We start from the raw sequence: 23,721 nt of genomic DNA on the forward strand, positions 1-23,721 counted from the left end.
TTTTTGAGTATGAAAATGTACCTCTTGGAATAACTTTTTTAGAGGGTCATGAAACTGTGGAACCAACTGCTTCTTGTATTGTAAGCATCGCATTATTAGGACGAAATAAGTAAGATTCTGGTACAATATCAGCATCAACCCATACTCGCATAAAGTCTGGTCCAAGAGGCTTTCCATGTACAGTTAACTTCGGATCACTAGATTCCCAACGAACTTCAGCAACAATTACATCTGCCCAGTCAAGCAAGTAGCAAGCATTCTTCGCTTCTCTAAAGTTATATCTTTTTTCTAGTGCAATACTCTACCAAATTGATTTCAAAGACAATATATTAGTTTTTGTATTTGTTCTTCTAAAATGAATCATTAAAACAATAACAACTTTGATAATTTACCTTAGGGGAATGAATATAGTTTGATTGCGGTACATTGCGAGACTGTCCTTTGCTTGGTGTCGCTTTACCACCTACCTAAATATAAAACCAAGATATGTTTCATTGGAAGAAAAGAAAACTAAGGTTTATAAGTGCAAGATAGAATTATCACCAAGTGTTCTTTAAGTAGATTCATCATTTCAGTCATTTCGAGCTTCATATTTTGTTGCTCTTCTTCTAACTTGGAGATCTTGCTATTACACATATTAACAACAGTTAGCTTCGACCTTGTTACGCCTCTTCCGTGTCCGATTAAACGACCAGATTTTGGGTTACCAAACAATTTTGTCAAGGCATCCTCATCATCGTTGTCTGTAGTTTCAGATTTTGGGTCTTCAAGGAGAATCTCATTCAATGAACCTGCATATAAATTAGTATAACTAATGTATGCATTATGGAAAATAAATATAAAATCACAAAAATTAAATGACTAATACTCACAAAAATATCAGATGCCGTTGGGTTTACAGGTTCACCATTCTTCTTGGTCTGGGCTCTCCGAAAAGCATCGATCCTAGATATTTTAACATCCTCACTTTCTTTTTTCTACACAATACAACAATAGAGATTATAAAATAGAGACTACAATAATGGAAGCAAAAATACAAACAGTAAAAAACATAATTATTACCATATCATTGATTGTTCGAGCATATCCTCTTTGACTTAAGGTGTGTGGAACAACTTTCTTTCTTCTCTCTTGGTATTTGGCCCTTATATCCTATTTAATAAATAAGTAAAAGAGGCATAACAGTATTTAATTTAACACCAGCAGAGATAAAAGAGGCAGCAACATCACTTCTTACATCATATTTCTTACCAAATGTTCTTTACTAATTTTTTGGGCAACAAATGCTCTCCATTCTACATCACTTTTTATGCAATCCGACTTTAAGGCTAGTCGTTCACTCTCATTTTTTGCATTGATAATATCCTTTACAAGTCTAGATTTCCCAGATCTCCATAGTTCTGCCATCATTACAAAGCACATCTTTTTTTGCCAATCATCATGTAAGTCATATTGTGCCTACAATAGAATATAAAATAATATATTATATGTTTAAGTGTAGAGCTGATTATATAAAAAAAAATATAGTCATAAAACTTGTAATTCTACCTGAATAAATGTCCAAAGAACATCTCTCATGAGTGGTGAAACTTTCCTCCAATCTGAAATAGTGTAAGGAACAACCTCTCGCATAAGAGCGCCCACAAAAGAAGAAATTGCACTGAGTTAGTAGCAACTTGTTGCCTTTTTTCATTCCAATTTATTATCCTTAAGTCATTGTTCCTCTTGGTAAGATTTTCCAATAGAGTTTTTCCCCTTGTCTTGTTGGCTAAGTTCATTATATTCGCATCTACATCTTAAGGTATTTCTTCAATCTCAGTTTGATTTTCCTTATCAGTTGTTTTTTGCAATCTAACAGATTTTCTAAGAGGTTGTTCAAGTTCTACCTCAGCCACTTCTTCAAATTCTGCAGCAACCCCTTTTTCAAATTCTGTAGCAGCCACTTCTTCACATTCTGCACCAACCGTTTCCTCATCAGCTATCTCTTCATGTTCCTCCCTTACCCCTTTTTCACAAACACTATCAACTTCCTTATCTACTTCATAATTAAGAGATCTTCTCGTTTTTGAACTTCCAAGTGACATCTCCATCTCTTCCACATCATCATTTGGATCTGGCTTTGTATTATAGACAATACGACGAGTTGCTGCTCTAGTACTAAGAGCATGTGGTGAGTCAATTACAACTCTAACAGGTGTAGAAAACCTACGAAGAGCACTCTTTTTCTTTAAAACAGGGCTTCCAAGCAACGTATCGTCCCAATCAGCTTGAGTCTTCAATGATGCTTTTCTCTTTTTGGGCACAAAATTGCATAAAGCACCTGGAGGAAGGTGTTTTCTTGGAGATCTTCGTAATGTTCTCATTTTTCAAGTTGAAATTGCTGCAATATAAAAAGAAAGATAACATAAGAATATAAATCAGAAATGCAGATCACCAAAGAGTAATAAACATACACCAAAACAATAAAACCAGAATTGATTCATTCAAAGTAAAATAAAATCATAAAGTACACTATAGAGAGTAATAAAACCAGATTTGTTTCATTCAACAAAAAAGTAATAATACACCAAAATTACATACAAAAAGTGTAAGCAGATTTGTTTCATTCAAAGTACATAAGAAACAACAGAAAACTCAATTTTCTTCATTGGATTCAAGTCCAAAACACCCTCTTGTTGTGTAAATTTAGACAAAACACCAACTGAGAGAATCAAAAGAAAAGAAAAAATTCTCTACTAGTAGTCATCTGCCACTCACACAATAAATAACACACAAGTCTATTGAGTATTTTGTACTTATTGAGACATTAACTCAAACACCTAGAATACATAAACTATAATCTATAACAATAAGAATAATTCTCTACAAGTAGTCATCTAAAAGCTTCTTAGAATAGATAAATGATTAAGCATATATAAACAAAGTAATGATCAAAACATGAATCAAAATGACTAAACAGATGCCTTATGTTGTTGAATAGCTTGTCAGCACATTTGTAAGCAATTTTTTTTATTGGTCAAAATTTGGCAAATAAAACATTCGGTGCTTCTAATTGGATTTTGAAATTTATGAGAAGGTACTCATGTAGCCAATCCAAGACAAGGTTTCGGTTCCCCTTTAGATTTTCAAAATGGGACAAAGCTTTACTCACATGTCATTATCTTCAGCATCTACCACAACCAACAAAGCTCATTCCACACTTTATTTTTATTGGAAAAAATATACCACTGATAAAGACCTATCTTACTCTTAAAACACACATACGTATACATATATATAGTTGTAACCTTTTTTTGCATTCTATTTTTCTTCCAAAAGCAAAGGAGCAGAAATTTTCCTATGTCTTTTTTTGAGCTTAATAGTAATTATTCTGAAGTAGTACTAATAATATCTTAGGCATGCATATGTGTTATATATATAGCATATGTGTTAATATCTTAGGCATGCGTATATAGTGTTATATATTAGGAGAGATGTATCTATATATGTAAGAAATAATTTAAAGATATGAACAATCTTATATTTACAAAATAAAATATTAAGAAAAATCAATATAGCGTATCTCTAGCTATTGATCTTGATAATTTCAAACTAAGAAAGCATATAAAAAGAGATGTATCTATATATACTTATAATAATATTTGATTTTCACTACAATTTATCAAATATATATCATCATTAATTCAACACCTATGGAGTTTGACTATTAAAATGTCATGTACTAAATATCAAGTTATCAACTGCACTACTATAGCTCTATCAATAATAATTAATTTCAGTTTCCTTTTAGGACTGTATTATTATTATTTAATTAATTTTCATTTATACAAGTGCCAAGTACTACACTTTTATATAACATATATTTAAATACTTGTATAATGGAGACATTGAAATGACCAAATATCTATTAGGACCCAACATCTAGTTTTTGTTTGGTAAGGATGGACTACTATATGTTGGAATTATCTCATGAACTGAATAAATGCACTAATATTAAAATCTAAGACAAATGAATTAGATCAATCACAATTCACAATATAGATAAAAACATGCAAAGTTATGTGATACACGTTAACAGTGTTTTGTAGGAGTGTTAATGGAAGTTTTTTAGCCTGAAAAGATGTGATACTCTTAAATGTTGTTGCTTTTCATAAACTGTTAGACTCTTTTTCGGAAATAGAAGCGATAGTTTTCCTAAACCTGAAAACTATTCAATTCCTCTTCTCTCTATCTAACCTCTCTATATCTCTTGTGTTGAGTACATTTAGAGAGTTATAAATAAAAAATTTGAATCCCACGTGCCCACACACATCCTTGTGTGTTTGAGGATTGGTCTGGAAGATTGAGGTGTGTGCTTTCAGAACTTGGATAGGAAGATCGTTGATTTTATACAAAAAGATTCTAGGACACTTAATAGGCTACAAGAGGTAATCTCTAATCTGATTGTATGTGATTTAATATATATATATATACATAAATATACATGTGTGTGTGTTTGATCTTGACTGCTATTGATAATTATTAAAAAGTGTCCATTCCCTGCTACGTATCTTTCATTTGCTCTTTTAATACAAACAACATGTCCATCATAAATAAAGTGCATAAAATAACACTAAACATATACTTATCAAGAATAAAATTATCAAAAATCATTATACACTACAAACACATTCTCTCAAGTCAACATGTCAAAAATCATAAACAAAATATGGCAACATCAAATCAACAAGGAGGTTAGAAATTCTTAGTTCCTTTCTTGATAGTGTTTAAGAACACAAAGCAATTCAATCCTTAGGCACCTAGGGATTTTAAAATACACCACCAAAAGAAAAGAGAATCAATTTTCTTAGAATTGAGAAGAAGAAATCTTACACTTAAGGATTCAAAACCAAAACCAAAACAAGAGCACATACCTAAAGAGTTTGAACCCCACCCTTCTTTTCATTCTTTCTTTTTCGTGCCCTTCTCCCTCTCTTGTAGCGCACAAAATTTTTTTTTATTTAAATTTTGAGCTTTATTTTTATTTAATTGTTAAGTGTTGTGAATTATTTTATTTATTTGTTTAAATTAATTGTTAGAATTTTTTGGTAGAATATTTGTGAATTTAATTGCTAATTGTTTATTTATTTATTTATTTATTTTAATATGTGAATAATTGAGTTTTGGTTGAATGCACCAAGATGCATGGTAGGTAGTGATACACCTTATTTATTGAGTGTGTGCATGTACATTTTTTCATGGTGCACTTGAATGGAATTTTCTACACACTTTATTTTTTCCTTTTATTAAATTTATTTAGTATATATAATTAAAAATAAATAAATAAAAGAAAGTGTAAGAAGGACTAGAGTGGAGGGCAAGTGGGAAAAGGAGGGAAAGTTAGTTGTCTAATTTTTTTCCTTCAATCAAATAAATCAAAATAAAAGAAAATAGACACAATTAGGAAACTTACCAATTTTTCCCTTAGGCTATTTTGGCTAGGTCAGAATAAAGAGCGAAGGAAAAAGGGAAGAGAACATTATGCTTATTGGAACCATCACCTAGGAGAAGAAGGAGAGAGAGAGAGAGTGTGCGTGAAAGTTAAAGAGAGAAAGTGAGAAAGAAAGGAAGAAGAGAAGAGGAAGAAGGGTAGGGTTTTCCAAAAGACTCCTAGGTATGTGTTCATGTTTTGGTTTTATTTTCTCTAGTCTTGAATTCCCTTCCTCTTGAAAGAATCTACGAGAATATTGGTGGTATTTCTTTTCTTCATGTTCGAAACCCTAGGGAAGCATTTCAAGGGTGGTGGCCAAATTTGGGTTCTTAGATTTCTATCAAAGGAGGTAAAGGAACCTCTATTCTTGATTTGATTCTTATATTTGTAACTTTTTTATTTATATATATATATTCATGGTATGTGAGTTTTGGAATGATTGTTGATGTTATGTTGCCTAAGGTTTTTCCTATAAGTTGATGCTATGAATGTTTTGGCTTAAAGTTTCCACGTTTAAGCATGCTAGGGATTTGTCTATTTTGGTTTGTGGAATTTCGACCTAGGGGTGGTTATTCAAGCATGTTAATTCACCTTTATGTGTTCAAGTCAATGTACTATTAGAAGCATGATAGGTTTGTAAGATCTTGAATAAATTCTTTTAAAAGTCTTAATAGATGTATGATAGGGTTTAAGTGTTGTCTTGATCTATTTTATGCCAATGTATTTCACCCCAATATTTTGTAATCATGCAAAAAGGAAACATGAAATCTAGATGATGAGGTTTCAGGCATAGGTGTGATGTATGATGAGATTGTTTTTTTTTTTCTTTTTGTCACCCATGCATATTAAGAACATGCTAGGTTAATTGGTTAAATGAAAGATTTGTCTTAAATCCTTTATAAATTGATGTATTCGTGGAACATGAATATTCATAATTGAGTTTTGAAAAGCATGTGTTTGAAATGAAATTTTATGATGAATATGCTTGCTCATTTTGTGTTTAAGTGATGAGATATATGATGAAATAAATGATTTTGCAAGCTTATATGATTTTGCAAGTGCTATGATGTTTTTAAGAAATTAAAGGGAATTTTAATATACATTAAAATGATATTTTTACTCAAATAAGTACCTACAGTTGTTTTTTATATTTTATAACGAAAATATGAGTTTTTAATTCTATGATGGTGATTTTTTATGGTTTAAGTTGTTGCTGGAAGTTTTGGTAAAAATATGAAAAGTCTTTTAAATAAAAGAAAGTTTGTGTGTTGGTTGAAATAATATAACACCTGAACTATGTAAATATTAAAAATGAAATTTTTAAATTTAACTATTAGTGTTCGTTTTAATGGATATGATTTTCTTTATTTCTAATTAAGAAAAATGTGGAGACTAATTTACTTGTGATTTTTAAATAAATTAAATGGTTGCTGAAAGTTTAGTTTAATAATTTTAAAAAAATTATTTGGTTGTCACATATGAATTTATTCTACTTAAAATTTAGTCTTAAAATAATACAAGCAAAATATATTTTTCCCACACCTAAAAAAATTTATATTTTTCTCACATCAATTTTGTAATTTCATTAATATAAATAAGATTGTTATTTTCTATGGAAACAAGACAATTATAAGTATTTTAAATAAATTTAAACCTTTATTATTTCATTGTAATTTAAAAAAATAAATGGATTTATTATATTTTTAAATGGCTAAATAAATTTATTTTTATGAAATAAAATAATGTTTTAAGAGGTTTAATCAACTTAGTGATTTTAATGAGATAAATAATGGTAAGAAAGTATGTTGCTAAATTCTTATTTTGAAAATGAAAGAAATAAGCGCGTAGAAATCATAATTTTTAACGTTACTTTTTAACAATGTTCTCACGTATGCAGGTCGCATGCAAATGCATTTTTACGTTAAAAAATATGTCTAATATTCAACCATATAATTTTTACTTAAAAATCATCCATTTAAAATAGGTATAAGTTGCATTATTATTTTGGTGATTTTATGTATAAATATGCATGTTTGGAAAATATATGTAGTTTTCACCATGTGTGCATGGCCCATGCACACATGGGGTATATGAGTTGGGCACAAGAAAGTCTTATGTGATGCTAGAGAAAGCTATTTGATTATGGTTATAAGCTCGTTGTGAAGTTTATCAATTTTTGTTTTGCTCGAACCTCAGGTAAGGAAGTTAGATAGAATTCTATTAGTTTATGCTATGAACGGTAAGATTGTCTTGTATGAATATAAATGATATATATGATGATGTACCATGTATGAAATGCTATTCCGATATGATATGATAATTGTAGAAATTAATGTAGTTTTCCTTGGTTTTGAGATGACTGGATTGCATGTATTTCTGTATGTTGTATGATATGTAATGGTTGTTAACGTGTTGAACCCAACACAATAAATGGGTTACTAAGGATATGAAGATGTAACCCGAGTTACTAAGGATGTGAAGACGCAACTCATAGGGCGGACGCGCCGAGGTTATTCAAGGACCAGAGTTCCTGTTTACCTCAGGATGTGACATGGACAAGATAGGAGGTCATATTCACAAAGATATGATGATGATGCTTATGATAATAATGTTCAGGATGATTATGTCTATGATGATGATGCTTATGGTGATAATGTCTATGATGATTATATTTATGATGATGATGCTTATGATAATTATGTTTATGATGTATAACGATGTATGAATGTGAATATGTTTTGTTGTATTTACTTGTGTGTTGTTTGTACTTCCTTATTGGGATTTTAGCTCATCCTCTTACTTTTCTTCCGGGTAACAAATATGATTTTTATTTGGCACGCGTGGTGATGTGGGGAGTTCCGACGTCAGGGTGTGTATGGCGTGGGGGTATCCTATGGGCGAACAAACGATCAGTTTAACACCAATTTCTATAGAACACTGTTATATATATTTTTTTACTTTTCAGAACTTATCGTTGGGACTTTTAACTTTATTTATTTTTAAAATGTTGCATTAAAACTATTATTTTTATTTTAAACTATTGGGCCCAACTTGCATGTTTTAGCAAGGCCCCACTGGGATTTTCATATAATAAGTGGCTATCTTCTATAAGTTTATGAGCATGTAAAAGTTTACAAAGTTTTAGATTAGGGTGTTTTACATCTCTTTCTCTCCAAGTCTCGACAGCCAACAAAAAGGGTCTCAATTCCTATCCCACAAATTAAGCTAAATCCCACCATTCCCTCTCCTTACATCTGTTCTAACCCTTATCTCAATGTGAACCAAATCAAAAGATAAGCCTTGTCACCTTATTCCAAAAGATGACAACCCATTTCCTTTTCCTTTTTAATTTCTTAATAAAAATAATAAATATCCACACACAAATTCAACACACATACATTTAAATAAAATAATGTAACCTATTCTAATCGCATAATTTGTCACACCTAATAAAATGTAACACTAATAATTAAAACAACATAACAATTAAATAAACAAAATAAATAGATATTTTTTTTTGGATCACAGCAATCTACCCTTCTCAAAAGGAATTTCATCCTTGAAATTATTTCTTATCAAACAACTTGGGGTAGTGTTCCCTCATGTCCTCCTCCAACTCCGATGTTGCCTCTCTAGCTAAACAATTATTCCACAAGACCTTTCCTAGTGGAATCTTCTTGAACCTTAGTTACTTGACTCCTGGCTATAAGATTTGCACTGGTTGCTCATCATAACTGAAGTCCTTCTTCAGTTCCAACAGTTCATATCTCAACATATGTGAGGGATCGGGTACGTACTTCCTCGACATGGAAATGTGAAACATATTATGTGTCTCAACGAGTGCTGGAGGTAAAGCTAAGCGATAGGCAACTTTCCAAACTCACTCCAAGATCTCCAATTGATCTATATACCTTGGGCTTTGCTTTCCCTTCTTCCCAAAATGCATAACTGCTTTCATAGATGATACTCTCAAAAACACCTGATCACCTATTGAGAATTCCAACTCTTTTCTCTTAAGATCTGCATAGCTTTTCTATCTCCTCTAACCAATCACCACCCTCTGCCTAGTCTTGGCGACTGCTTTAGTGGCCTCTCTCAATGCTTCTGGACCAAGAATTTGTTTCTCCCCCACCTCATCCCAATGTAGGGGTGCCTTTAATTTGCGTCCATATAGCATCTCAAATGATATCACTTACATATAACTCTGCACATTGCTCCACATTATTAGTTATCTTAAGTGGTAAGAAGAGCTGACTAGCTGGGTTTGCCGATTATCACCCAAGTTGATTCATGTTGCTTTGGGGTCCTTCCCATTTCTATTATGGGATATTGATGGGTTGGATAAAACCTACTTGTGCTATGCTTTAACTTACTAACAAGTATTCTGCTATTTCACACTTCATTCTTGCCCACCAATACAATGCTTTTAAGTCATTGGACATCGTGGTAGAACCTTGATGCAGGGAATAAGGGGTAGTGTGAGCCTTAGACATGACACTCTCTTTCAGATCCTTATCTGTTGGCACAAAAATTCGATCCTTATACCGCAACAATCTACCCTTGGACTTAGTGAAGTTACTGTCACTCCCATCCTTGATTAGTGCTTCCTGCCTAACCTAAGCCTCGTCTAGTTTCTTCTTATCCTTTATTTGCTGAAGTAAGGATGATTGCAGAGTTTAGCTTGACTAGCTCCTAGTAACTAATTCAATCCCAGCTACTACCATTTCTTTCTGGAGGGGTGCCTCTATTAGTGCTAAGAGGGTCCCATAACTGTGTCTACTCAAGGCTTTTGCTACAACGATTGCCTTGCCTAGGTGATAAAGGATCTCACACTAATAGTCCTTTACTAATTCCAACCACCTTCTTTGCCTCATATTCAGCTCCTTCTGAGTGAAGAAATATTTTTCTGATGAAATGATACAAAAGCTTTCAAAGAGAATTGTTGGGTGAGGAGTGAGCAAAGGAAAGAATGCTAATACTACGAAACATGCTTAAGGAGAAGCTGCCTTAAGCTTCTTCTTCAAAGAGCCAATGACAAAGAAATCCAAAAAAAAAGAATAAGAAGTCCACTGGCAAGGCACCAAATGCTACAAAGAATCTTGGAGAAAGGCCTGATTATAAGTTCATTGATGGCGAGTGTTTCCAACTACAAGGAGACTGGGAATTGGCACAAGATTGCCCAATAATCAATGTATATGGAGCCCAAGATAAAGAAATTTGTATTGGATGCATGTGATTTTCAAGAGGACGATTCTTTAGTTTTAGATCGTCGAATCGGGATCTACTAAACATGCATGTACTTTTATACAACTTTTTTAGCTTTAGGAAAGTTGTGAAGGATGAAAAGCTAAAGCTTGGAATCCGACAAGGGTTCTTCATATCAGACCAGGCAAAACGATAAGCTTGAATGAATTTTAGAAATAAATATATTGTTTTAAGATAATGTTTATTTTATTCCGATTTTCAATGGAAATTTTAATTTTAGTTTTTCTTATTACATCAACAACAATTTTAATTACTTTCCCAAGTAATAAAATTCTATTTCTATAAATGGATGTGAATTGTGGGGTGGATGTATGGAAAATGGGCTATACCTATTGCAACCAAATGAACCCTATATACTAAATAAAGAGTTGTTTAAGATAGCTAAACCTAGGACAGTTAAACGACAAAAGGTCAATAAAGGTAGAAATGACGTACCTTTTGCTTCTTTGCTTTCGTCATATTTGTTATGATATGATTCAAAGAATAACAAAGGTTAGGCCTTTCAGGGAACTCACCTATGGCGACCTACCTTTTCGTGAATCTAGTCTAGAGGGCAAAAAGCGTCAATTCTCTATGATAAGAGAAAGGGCGAAAGAACCACTAAGGCTGGTATGTTCAAATGTTTAGGGACAAATGAATCTTCAAGCGAGGGTTGGTTATGAGTGTTTTGTCGTATTCATTGACGATTGCTCTAGAGACTCATGTAAGTACCTAAAACATTGAAATTATGAAAATTTGCTAGGAAGTTCAAAGAATTCATTGCCATAGCTTTAAAACCATATTAGGTAAAACGTTAAACATCTTGATATCTGATTGGGGCAGAGGATATTTGGATAATTAGCATCAAGATCATTGAATTTTTCTTGGAGAATTTTCTAAAGCTACTACCCCAAGGACTCCGTAACAAAACAATGTTTCTGAGAGGCGTGCATCGCATGTTAATGAAAATGCGTGTTTGCGTGAATCGTGTGTTTATGAAAATGTGTGTTATATGATAAGTTATTCAACAATACTAACTTCTTACTGTTATCCCTTAAAAATAAAAGGATGACATGGCGAATGAGAATGTGACAAGTGACATCACAAATCAGGGAAAAATGACAAAGTATTGAGAAAAGACCGACGGGCAAAATGGATAGTTCCAGAGCTTATAGGGAAATCACCCAAGCTAGTACTGATAGGGATGGTCGGCCTGACCCCTACCCCTTGGCGTGGTTGGCCTAAGCAGGCCCTATACCCCCTAGAGATGGTCAGCCCAAGCAAGCCCTGTACCCCCTAGGGGTGGTTGGCCTGACCCTACATTGGGGTGGTTGGCCCAATATGCCCAAGGACCTTAGGGTTGGTCGGCCTGACCCTATCCTCCATAGGGTGGTCAGCCTAAAGCCCCAAGTACACTTCACTGAGAAGTAATTACTCCCGTTCAAACTGAGATCAACAGGCCTAGAACCTAGAAGTTCACAGGTCCAACACCCAAGCTTTGGTCATTGGGCCTAGCACCTAAGTCTGACATACCAACAGAGACTTAGCATTTCCCAGAGGGTTCTATCGTGCATTATCCACCACGATCTATAGAAATAAGAGAAGACCCATGTGGACACGTATCTCCACTCACCATGATCGTGTACTAAACCACGATCTCCATTATTACTGATCGTTTAACAACCCCTGGGAACTATAAATAAAGGACCCACGTCAAAATAAAAAAGTTAACTCTTTTTTGGACTAGAAAAACTCTTCTGAGAAGTGAATTTTTGAGTTCATACTTGTAATTGTCGAGTAACTCAATACTGAAGACTAAGTTCATTAGGTTATTACTGTTCATCAGAACAGGGCTGAACCACTATAAATTTTTGTGTGTTTACTTAAGATAATCCTATTCTGTCATTTATATTACTTATTACGTTCAAAAGGTGTAGTATATTGTACATACGACGTTGACCAATTTCACAGGTAAACACTTACCCATATCTTTTTTTGAGACATACTACCTAGACCGCATGTGACATTTTTTAAATGCTTTTCCGTCTCAAACCTTTCTTCCAGACACCACTAAAATTATGGAATGGTCGTGAACCTGGTTTACATCATTATGGAATTTTGGGGTGTCCTGCTTATGTCCTGAGGAAAAAGGTAACAAATCTAGAACAACGAATTGAGGTTTGCTTGTTTTTTGGTTATCCTGAAGATGCTCAGGGTGTTCTGTTTTATAGTCCAGTAGACAAGAGAGTGTTTGGATCTACAAATACTACTTTTCAGGATATTGACTACATAATGAATTTCAAGCCTCGTAGCAAAATTGTATTAGGTGAAAAAAGGATATACTATTTGTAAAATATGGTGAATGAATTGTGTATATATTCAATAGAATAGTAGGTATTTATATAAAAAATTAGAGAGACTAAATAGGAAGCTAACTAAATACAACTAAATCTAATTTCTACAACTAATATACAACTAATATATTCTAACACTCCCCCTCAAGCTGGAGCATAAATGTTAATCATGCCCATCTTGTTACAAAGATAATCAACCCGCACCCCATTCAAAGCCTTTGTAAAAGTATCTCCTAATTGTTCTCCAGTCCTCACATATCCTGTGGAGATCAAGCCTTATTGAATTTTCTCACAAGTAAAATGACAATCAATCTCAATGTGCTTAGTTCGCTCGTGGAACACAGGACTTGAGGCAATATGAAGAGCAGCTTGATTATCACACCACAATTTTGCTGGAACTGAAGTCTTAAACCCGAATTCAGTCAAAAGCTGATAAATCCATACTATCTCACACATAGACTGTGCCATAGCTCTATATTCTGATTCTGCACTGGATCTAGACACAACATTTTGCTTCTTACTCTTCCAAGAGATTAGATTGCCCCCAACAAAGACACAATAACCTGAAGTGGATCGTCTATCTACCTTGGAGCCTGCCCAATCTGCATTAGAGAAACACTCAATCTGGGTGTGTCCATGATCCTTGTAAACAATACCTCGTCCTGGTGCTCCTTTCAAGTAACACAAAATTTTCTCTAATGCTACCCAATGATGAATTGTTGGAGAAGACATAAACTGACTAACAACACTAACTGAGAATGCAATATCTGGATGAGTCACAGTTAGATAATTCAACTTTCCAACAAATCTGTGATATTTCTCAGGATCTTCAAATGGTTCCCCATCACGTGTAAGATGCACAACTGGATTCATTGGAGTACTACAAGGTTTTTCTCCCAAATTTCCTGTCTCAATTAACAAATCAAGTACATACTTCCTTTGAGACAGAAAAATACCTTGTTTACTCCGAGTAACTTCAACTCCCAAGAATACTTGAGCACCCCTAAATCCTTCATGTGAAACTGAGTATGAATAAAAGATTCAAGGGATAAGATGCCTCTAGTATCATTTCCAGTAATAACGATGTCATCCACATATACAACTAACAAAATGATACCAGCAGTTGATCTTTTATAGAACACAGAATGATCAGACTTACTTTTCAACAAACCAAATTTCTCAACAGCCTGACTAAATTTACCAAACCAAGCACGAGGACTTTGTTTCAACCCATATAAAGATTTGCAAAGACGACAAACTCGCCCTAACTCCCCCTGAGCAACAAACCCAGGAGGTTGCTCCATATACACTTCTTCCTAAAGATCCCCATGAAGAAAAGCATTTTTAATATCAAGCTGATGCAAAGGCCAATGATGAGTAGCTGCCATGGAAATGAACAGTCTAACAGATGTGAGTTTAGCAACAGGAGAAAAAGTATCACAATAGTCCACTCCATAGGTTTGAGCATAACCCTTGGCAACAAGACGGGCCTTTAAGCGAGCAATTGTTCCATCTGGATTGACTTTAACCGTAAACACCCATTTGCACCCTATGGCCCATTTTCCTGAAGGTAAATTAACCAAGTCCCAAGTACCATTCTCAACTAAAGCATTCATCTCTTCTATCATTGCAGCAAGCCAACCAGGATGAGAGATGGCTTCATGAAAAGTTTTAGGAATAGTGATAGAATCAAGAGAAGCAATAAAAGAGCAAGAAGAAGAGGACATATGATTATAAGAAACAAAAGAAGAAATAGGATATGTACATTGACGTTTACCTTTACGTAGTGCAATGGGAAGATCATCGTTGAGTTCCGAATCTGATGATGAAGATTCAGGTGCAGGACATAAAACGGGAGGTGGAGGAGGTGGATGCCTGGTGTACACTATAATAGGAGGCTTAGGAGGTGGTGGAGGTGTAGGCATTGTGGGAGCTAGGACCGAGGCAGGTGAAGGAACAAGAGACTCGTCAGAACATGTATTAGACGCAGAGGATGTGACAGAATATACCAATAAATCATCATCCTCCCCCTGACGAGTAATAGTAGGTGAAGATGAAAAATAAGGTGTATTTTCCACAAAAGTAACATCAATAGACACAAGATATTTGTTAAGATCAGGACAATAACACCTATACCCTTTCTGAAGACGAGAATAACCAAGAAATACACACTTTAATGACTTAGGATCTAATTTGGTGACATGTGGACATACATCTCGAGCAAAACAAACACTGCCAAATACCCGAGGAGCAACTGGAAACTATGACTTAACAGGAAAAATAATTTTAAATGGGATCTCACCATTAAGTACTGAGGATGGCATGCGATTAATAAGAAAGCAAGCTGTGGAAACTGCATCGGCCCAAAACGGTTTAGGAACTATCATTTGAAACAAGAGGGCACGTGTAGTTTCAAGAAGATGTCTGTTTTTAAGTTTTGCTACACCATTTGTGGGTGCAATATCAGTGCAAGAAGTTTCATGAAGCATGCCATTAGAGATCATATATGATTGAAATTGAGCAGATGTGTATTCCTTGTCATTATCACTTCGCAAAGTATGAACAGGCACATTAAATTGATTTTGAATCTCAACACAAAAAGCACAAAATATAGAAAACAACTCAGAATGATTTTTCATTAAATATAACCAAGTTACACAAGAATAATCATCCACAAAAGTACCAAAATACCTGAATCCAAGTTTAGACAAAATCGGAGAAGGACCCCAAACATCATAATGAACTAACTTAAAAGGAACACTAGCACTTTTATTTACTCGAGGACTCAAACTAACATGATGATGTTTGGCAAACTGACATGACTCACAATCTAATGAAGACACCTTACTATATTGGGGACAAAGCTTCTTGAGCAAAGGAATGGATTGATGACCCAAACGACAATGAGCCTCAAAAGCGGAAGCGACACTCGGACAAGCAATAGGACTTAAGGACAGTGGATCAAGAACATACAGGCCACCAGATTCATGTCCTCTACCAATAATCTTCTTCGTCATAAGATCCTGAAATAAACAATGATCTGGAAAGAAAGAGATGCAACAATTCAAATTACGAGTGAGTTGACTAACAGAAAGCAAATTAAAGGATAAATTAGGTAAATGTAAGACTGATGACAAAGTAAGCAAAGGTGTAGGAGTAACAGTGCCATATCCAAGAACAGAAGATGGTGATCCATCAGCTAAGGTAACAGAAGAAGTGGGACTATAAGACTGAAGAGTGGAAAAGAGACTGGAATTACCTGTCATGTGATCTGTGGCACCAGAATCAATGACCCATTTCGAGGATGTGGAAGGAAGGCATGCATTAGATTTACCTGAATCAGCAATTCCAGTGACAGAAGGAGATGAAGACTAGAGTGATTCTTGGTACCTTGAAAACTTGGAAAATTCATCTACAAAAATAATGACCGATTTGTCAGGTGCATCACTAGTGCTCACAACATTAGCATAGTGTTTTTGCTGATTTTTAAATTGTAGCTTCTTACACTCGAACTTGGTATGGCCTGGTTTTTTACAATAGTTGCACATAATGCTCCCGGATTTCGGTGTCCGATTGTCAGGCCTTTGTGAATTGCCTCCTTTGGAACCACTTGGAGTAGAGTTTCTCCATGGTGCATGATTATTATGACCAACCAAAGCACTATTAAGATAAACAAATGGAGTAGTTTCTGTACGAAGAACTCGGCTAAAGACATCTTGTAAAGAGGAGACACCAGACCCAGAAAGAACCTGTGACTTTGCAGAGTCAAAGTCAGATGAGAGTCCTGCTAGAAAGCTCATGATAGCCATCTGCTCTCACTGGCGCTGTTGAACCTTCACATCAGGACTAAATGGCAACAATACATTAAGCTCTTCGTATGTCCTCTTAAATGTCATAAAGTAGTTCATAAGAGACTGATCTTGTTTCTCCGCGCGATAAAAGGCTTCGCAAACATCATACATACGCGATAGATTGTCTTTTCCAGAATACAAAAAATCCAAGTAATCTATTAGTTCTTTAACCAATTCACAATGATTAATTAAACTAATCACTTCATTATCAATAGAATTTTGAATTTGAAGAAACAAGCGAGCATCCTCACGTAGCAACAATTTTCCTGAATCGTCTTTGTCTTTAGGAGGATCATCAGTCAAGTTATCATCTTTGTCAATACTCCTTAGATAAAGTCGAATCGTCTAACTCCATTCCAAATAATTTGAACCAATCAATTTATGGTCCGTGATTTTAGACATCACGGGAACCACATCAGAAATAACTAGTGGTTTTGGATCTGATTTCATCTCTGCCATAACCTCAAAAACAAATATCGGAAGAGACAAGGAAAAATTAGACAATGAAGAACAAGTAAAGAACACCCAGATACGAAGAAGTGAGAAATACCAAACTACAACCTGAGGCAGATGCGAGTAGGCTCAAGAGGAGTCGAGAAACATACTGGAGATGATTCACCGTCGAAATCCCCATCACACAAGCCAGTGCGTAGGGTAGGTGGCAGAAGGAACAAGCGGCGCGTGAGCCACACGCGCGAGTAATTTGGTGGCCGGACTTTGGGGTTTGGCAGATCGGCGGTTAGGAAATCTTTCTAAGTGGGCGGTGAGAACAAATGATCACTCTAAAGATGGTTTCCGAAAAAGAACCCTAATTGAAAAACCCAAATTTGTGATGAACCCTAATTGAAAAACCCTAATTTGTAATGAACCCTAATTTCAAATTTCGAATTCCCAATCCCAAAATTAGCTCTGATACCATGTAAAATATGGTGAATGAATTGTGTATATATTCAATATAATAGTATGTATTTATATAGAAAATTAGAGAGACTAAATAGGAAACTAATTAAATACAATTAACTCTAATTTCTACAACTAATATACAACTAATATATTCTAACATTATTGTTCCATCCTCATAGAAAAGTCGATGAAAAAAAGGTAGATTTAGAAACCACTAATCCAAGTTATAAGGTTATGGTGCCTCGTCATAGTGGGAGGGTTTCTCGGAACGCGGTACCTATGAGATGGATAGTGAAACTTACAAGCTGGTTGGGGACACAAGTAACAACGATATGTTGGCCTTTAAACATGCAATGGGTAAGTCTGAAAGGGATCTTTGACTCGAAGCCAAGTACTAGGAAATAGTGTCTGAGTACTCTACATTTCTCTGAGATCTTGTAGATGTGCTGATTACTCTAGAGTATAAAGTTATCTATTATACTTTTAGCTTATAATTTGATTAAAAAAAATCAGTGATTTGTGTCTTTGTCTATAGAATTAAGTCATTTTCTTATATTTGGGTTCAGGAGTTAGTTTTTGTTTTATGAGGGAAAATAAGTAAGAAAATGATAAATTGGATGAAGTTGACTGAATTGGAAATGAGCTAATGTGATTTAATATGATAATTTCTGGTGCAACAATTCTCAGGTTGCTACAGAAATGTTGAAGCATTCTGTCCAGGCGGCAAACAATTTTGGGTCAATATGAGGAGTTGCTACATCAACAGTATAAATCAACATTTTCAATTAACATTACTTGGGCTAGAAAGTAAATAAAGATAAATGGGCCTTTAAATGAGTCGATCCATATGTTAAAATAATAAAAAATATATAAAAAAGAAAGAAAAGTAGCTCACGTGGGGGTAAGGAAAAGAAGCCCTAATATCATATATAATCAATCCTTCCCTTTTCCTTTGGGAGGGCACGAACATTAGAAGCAAGGGATAACCAGCAGCCACCCTTGAGGAAAAGTGGAGAATGAAGAAAAAGAAAAAGAAGAGGAAAGAGAAGGATTCAAGAGAGGATGACCATTTTGGGAACAACTTTTTCGCTTGATTCTCTTACCCTTCTGCTGAATATTTTATTTTCTTTTTCTTTTATTTTCTAAACTATGATTTATTTTGTTATGGGCTGTTTTTATTTTGGATTTATGCTCTTGAATTTAGTCATGAACTAAATCTTTTGAGGCATGAATTACTGATTAACTCTATGTCTTAATTCTAATTTTCTAGCATTTTATTTTAGCAATTTACCCATTGTTCATTCAAATGTGTTTATTGATGATTTCTTGTTGTTGATTGGCCACTAATGGTAAGACATTGAGTTATATTTGTGCTGGGAAGTTTGAATATAATTGAAAGATTTGAATGACACAAGTGAATAATCTTGTTAAGTTATGGTTGTGAATAACATAGGAATGTGTTATTTACCTTGTGTAATCATTATGAATTGATGCTTAAATTCTGGGTTCTTAAACTTGATTGACATAGTAATATATTAAATTAGGTGAAAGAATTAATACCATAGGATTTGGAAAAGTTAAATGAATTAATTTGGCATTCTTGTTAATTCGGGGTAATTTTGCTGAGATATTGCTGCAGCAAAACGTATAGGTTAATTAGCATAGATGAATTTAATAATTCAAGTCCATCTCACCAAATTGAATTTTTCTTGCTTTTATATTGTCATCTTAGTTTACTTTTAAGCATTTTGAATTTATTTTTCATCACTATTAAATTGTTTGGTAATTTATTTGTGCACAATTAATTGCTAATTCAATCCCTGTGGAGACGATACTCAACTTATCAATTTATTACTTGTTTGCCGATTGTGGACACTTGCACAATTTTAATTGCTTAAATTACACGCCACAGGTTTTTGGCGTCGTTGCCAGAGATTGATTTTAGTGAAATTTTTTTTGTAGAATTTAATTACTTTTCAATTTGGTTGCTTATTTTTCATTTCATTATTTTTTTCGTTGTTCTATTTTAAGGTGTGTTGTTTGGTTCTTTTGCGAGGTACTTGAGAATTCTCATCGGCAAGTCCTCATTAACTTTGTTCAAAATGACTTTGAGCCTTTACATAGAGCATGGTGGAGAAACAAAAATGTGTTCGTGAGGTTTACTTACCATGGTTTCTCTAGAGAGTGTTTACTTGAAGTCATTCTCAATGGGTTGCATGCCACCATAAGAGAATGGGTAGAAAGAGGAGATGGTACCACCAATTTCTACCAAATATCCACTAATGAAGCCTATTGGATGTAGGAAGACATGGTGGAATATGACGAGTGGTGTTGTTTAAATTCTCCAATATCCAACAAAGTTTGGGAGAATAATCTTATCCAAATGGAGCCTATTTTTGAAGATTGCACTCCAGAACCATTGGGGGACACATTGGAGGATTTTCAAGACCTCATCAAGGAAGAACCTCAAAAAGTTGATCACTCAAGTTCGTTGGAGGCATTGATGATGGAGTTTATGGGTAAAAATGATGCCTTCATTCAAAGCCAAGCTACATCCTTGAGGAATTTGGTGAATCAAGTTGAGCTATTGGCCAATGAGTTATGTAATAGACCCCACAATGATGTGCTTAGTGATATGGAAAATTGAAGTGAGAAAGAACAAAGTGGGGAGGTCATTTTGAGAAATAGTGAAGATTTGGAGATGCTTTGGGAAAATTTTGAAAGGCAAAAGGAGCCACTTCAATCCAAAGCAGAGAAGAAAAGAGAGAGAAAATGCATTTCCAAGATAATAAAGTCTTTGGTCTCCAATTTAAAGAGTTTATTGTCATAGAAGAGTATGCATATGAAGATCCGTTTTGGCCCCAACACCTCCACCACCATTGTCATGGTTCCTTGGCATCCATCAAGCACATTCATCAAAAGCAAGTCGAGTTGAGTGCATGAACCCATCAATATCACATCTTGCCAAGTTTGAGGGCATCCACAATGGAGACCTATGTGTGAGGGCGTATGACACTCTCTATGGGCGAAAGCCACTCTTTGATGAACAATTTTCAACAAAGTCAAGCCAACGACTTTAAATCAAGCGCTTCTGGGGAGGCAACCCAAGTTTCTAAACTTGTTTTTAATTTTGTTTTAGTTTAGTTAAGCTCATTGCATTTCCTTTATTAAATATTTTTATGTTTGAAAAAAAGAACAAAGTTATTTTAATTTTAATTTTTGTTAGTTGAATTTTATTTTATTATGTGTTTTTTTTTGGAGTGATTTTACGTTTGTTTTTGTGTTTCAAGTGTTAAATAGCAAGAAAATGGTGTTTTGGCAGTAATTTGGGGGTTTGAAGATTTTGCGAACATTTTGCTGAAGGATAGGTGGGAATTTTTCTTTCAGATGACCAACCAAAAAGAAGGCCATCTATACAAAATCGACCATATCCTTTCAGATGACAATTCTTAAGGATAGGCGGGGAGTTTTCTTATCTCAGCTCAATTTTCTTTTTTAATTTTGTTGTTTTTGTTATTTCTTTTGTTCTGTGGTTGTAACCTTGTTTTTAATTCTTGTCGGTATCTATGTTTTGTTTCTAGTTTGCCCTTGTCTTACTTTGTTTTGTTGTTGTTTTGAGGATATTCTTTATCTTTTCTAGTGTTAACTAGGGGGCTCGATGAAGATCTTGCAAAAGCTAAAATAAATATGATAAAATTAAGTTGAAGTTGATTGTCTCTCTTACTTAAGTTTTAAACTAAATTCTTTGGGTGTGAATGGGGCTTGCAATTGATTGTTGAGAGTGTTTTTCTTTTTAATGTTTGCATAGATTGATTAAACATTTTTGAGACCCTAGAAAGAGCTAGTATCTTGTGAGAGCTTAAGTTTCTAGAATTACTTAGTGGTTTTCCTTGAGGCGAAATCCTAGACATCACTACACCAATGACATAATTTAGGCCATCTTTGGACCGTTTGAGCCTTTGAAGCCTACTCGTTATGCATTTTTATCCCTAGTCACCCTGTTGAGCTTAATAGACACTTTTCTTTCTTAGCCACTCATTAGTCTAGCTTGATATAATAACTTCCTTTAACCATACCCCTTTAGCACCTTGATCTTTATAGGATAGATTTGTGCATTTTGGGGGGTTGAGAGGAGTTGAGTGTGAGAGAGAAAATTGGGCGAGGGTTTTCATTTTCTTCTTTTTCTTATTTTCACCATAGGGGCAATGTTGATTTAAAGTTTGGGGGGAGAGTGTATCATCGTTTTTCTTGTTCTCTTGCCATTTCATTTGTTTATCATTATTCGAAGAAAAAAAGTAGAAAAATGTAAAAAAAAAAAAACCAAGAGTGCACTCCCTTGAATCAAAGGAAAGTTTTGAAAAAAAAATTAAGAAAAAAGTCAAGAAAAGAAAAAAAAAAGTAATCAAGTATGTTTGTAAATAAGTTTGGGGGTGTAACTCTTCAAATAAAAGAAAAGTTTGTTTTAGTTTTTGTCTTTGTATGTTAGTAATAAAGGCTAGTGGCAAGAGTTATATTTTGTTGTGGGGTGTTCTTTGGGGAAATTAATGTATGCATTGATTTAGGTCCTAAAAAGATTAAGGTGCTTAGGGTGATTCTTGTCAAAATTAATGTCTCTGATCCTACCTTCATCATAGCCTATCATTACAAGCTTGATAAAGTCCTATTGATATTTGATGTGGTGTTTGTCTACATTAGTGGAGAGGGAATCACTAAGTAACTTATGGAGGCATTATTTAAGCTTTAGGACCAAGGTCTAGTTTGATTTTTGCTGATTGAAAATGTTTAGGAAAATCTATGAATGCACTAAAGGGAGAAACAACTGACTCATATTTTGACAGCAGCATTAATACTTGAATATTTTGGTTTAAAGCTTGTGTAAGTGTGAAATTCAGTTTCACTTATTCAACAATAAAATTCCCAAGAGTTTTCCCATTTTTAAGCATTGACAAAGCAAAGTTTATCCTCTCTTGTTGTGTCTTGTTTTTGTTGTCTTCCAAATTTCTTCTTTTGTTGTTCAATTTGTGGTGTCTTATGTTTCTTTAGCCATCTTTTTAGATTCGTCACTCGGGACGAGCAATGAGATAAGTTTTTGGGTTGTGATAACTGTAGAATATAGAGTTTGTGACAACTCTAGAATATAGAGTTATATTTAATACTTTTAGCTTATAATTTGATTAAAAAATATGAGTGATTTGTGTCATTGTCTATAGAATTAAGTAATTTTCTTTTAATTGGGTTCAGGAGTTAGTTTTGGTTTTATAAGGGAAAATAAGTAAGAAAATGATAAATTGGATGAAGTTAAGTGAATTGGAAATGAGCTAATGTGATTTAATATGATAATTTATGGTGCAAGAATTCTCAGGTTGCTGCAGCAATGTTTAAGCATTTTGTCCAGGCAGTAAGCAATTTTGGGCAATATGAGGAGCTGCCACATCAGCAGTATAAATCAACATTTTCAATTAACATTACTTTGGCTGGAAAGTAAATGATGATATATGGGCCTTTAAATGAGTTGATCCATCTGTTAAAATAAAAAAATATAAAAAAAAAAAGGAAAGAAACTCTAATATCATATATAATGAACCTTTCCCTTTTTCTTTGGGAGGCCACGAACAGTAGAAGCAAGAGATAACCAGCAGCCACCATTGAGGAAAAGTGGGGACTGAAGAAAAAGAAAAAGAAGAAGAAAGAGAAGGATTCAAGAGAGGATGACCATTTTGGGAACATCTTTTTGGCATGATTCTTTTACAATTCTCCTTAATATTTTATTTTCTTTTTCTTTTATTTTCTAAACTATGATTTATTTTTTTATGGGATGTTTTGATTTTGTTCTCTTGAATTCAGTCATGAACTAAATCTTTTAAGGCATGAATTATTGATTAACTCTATGTCTTAATTC

This window comes from Humulus lupulus, chromosome 3, assembly GCF_963169125.1.
Source record: "Humulus lupulus chromosome 3, drHumLupu1.1, whole genome shotgun sequence".
In the NCBI taxonomy this organism is placed as follows: domain Eukaryota; kingdom Viridiplantae; phylum Streptophyta; class Magnoliopsida; order Rosales; family Cannabaceae; genus Humulus; species Humulus lupulus.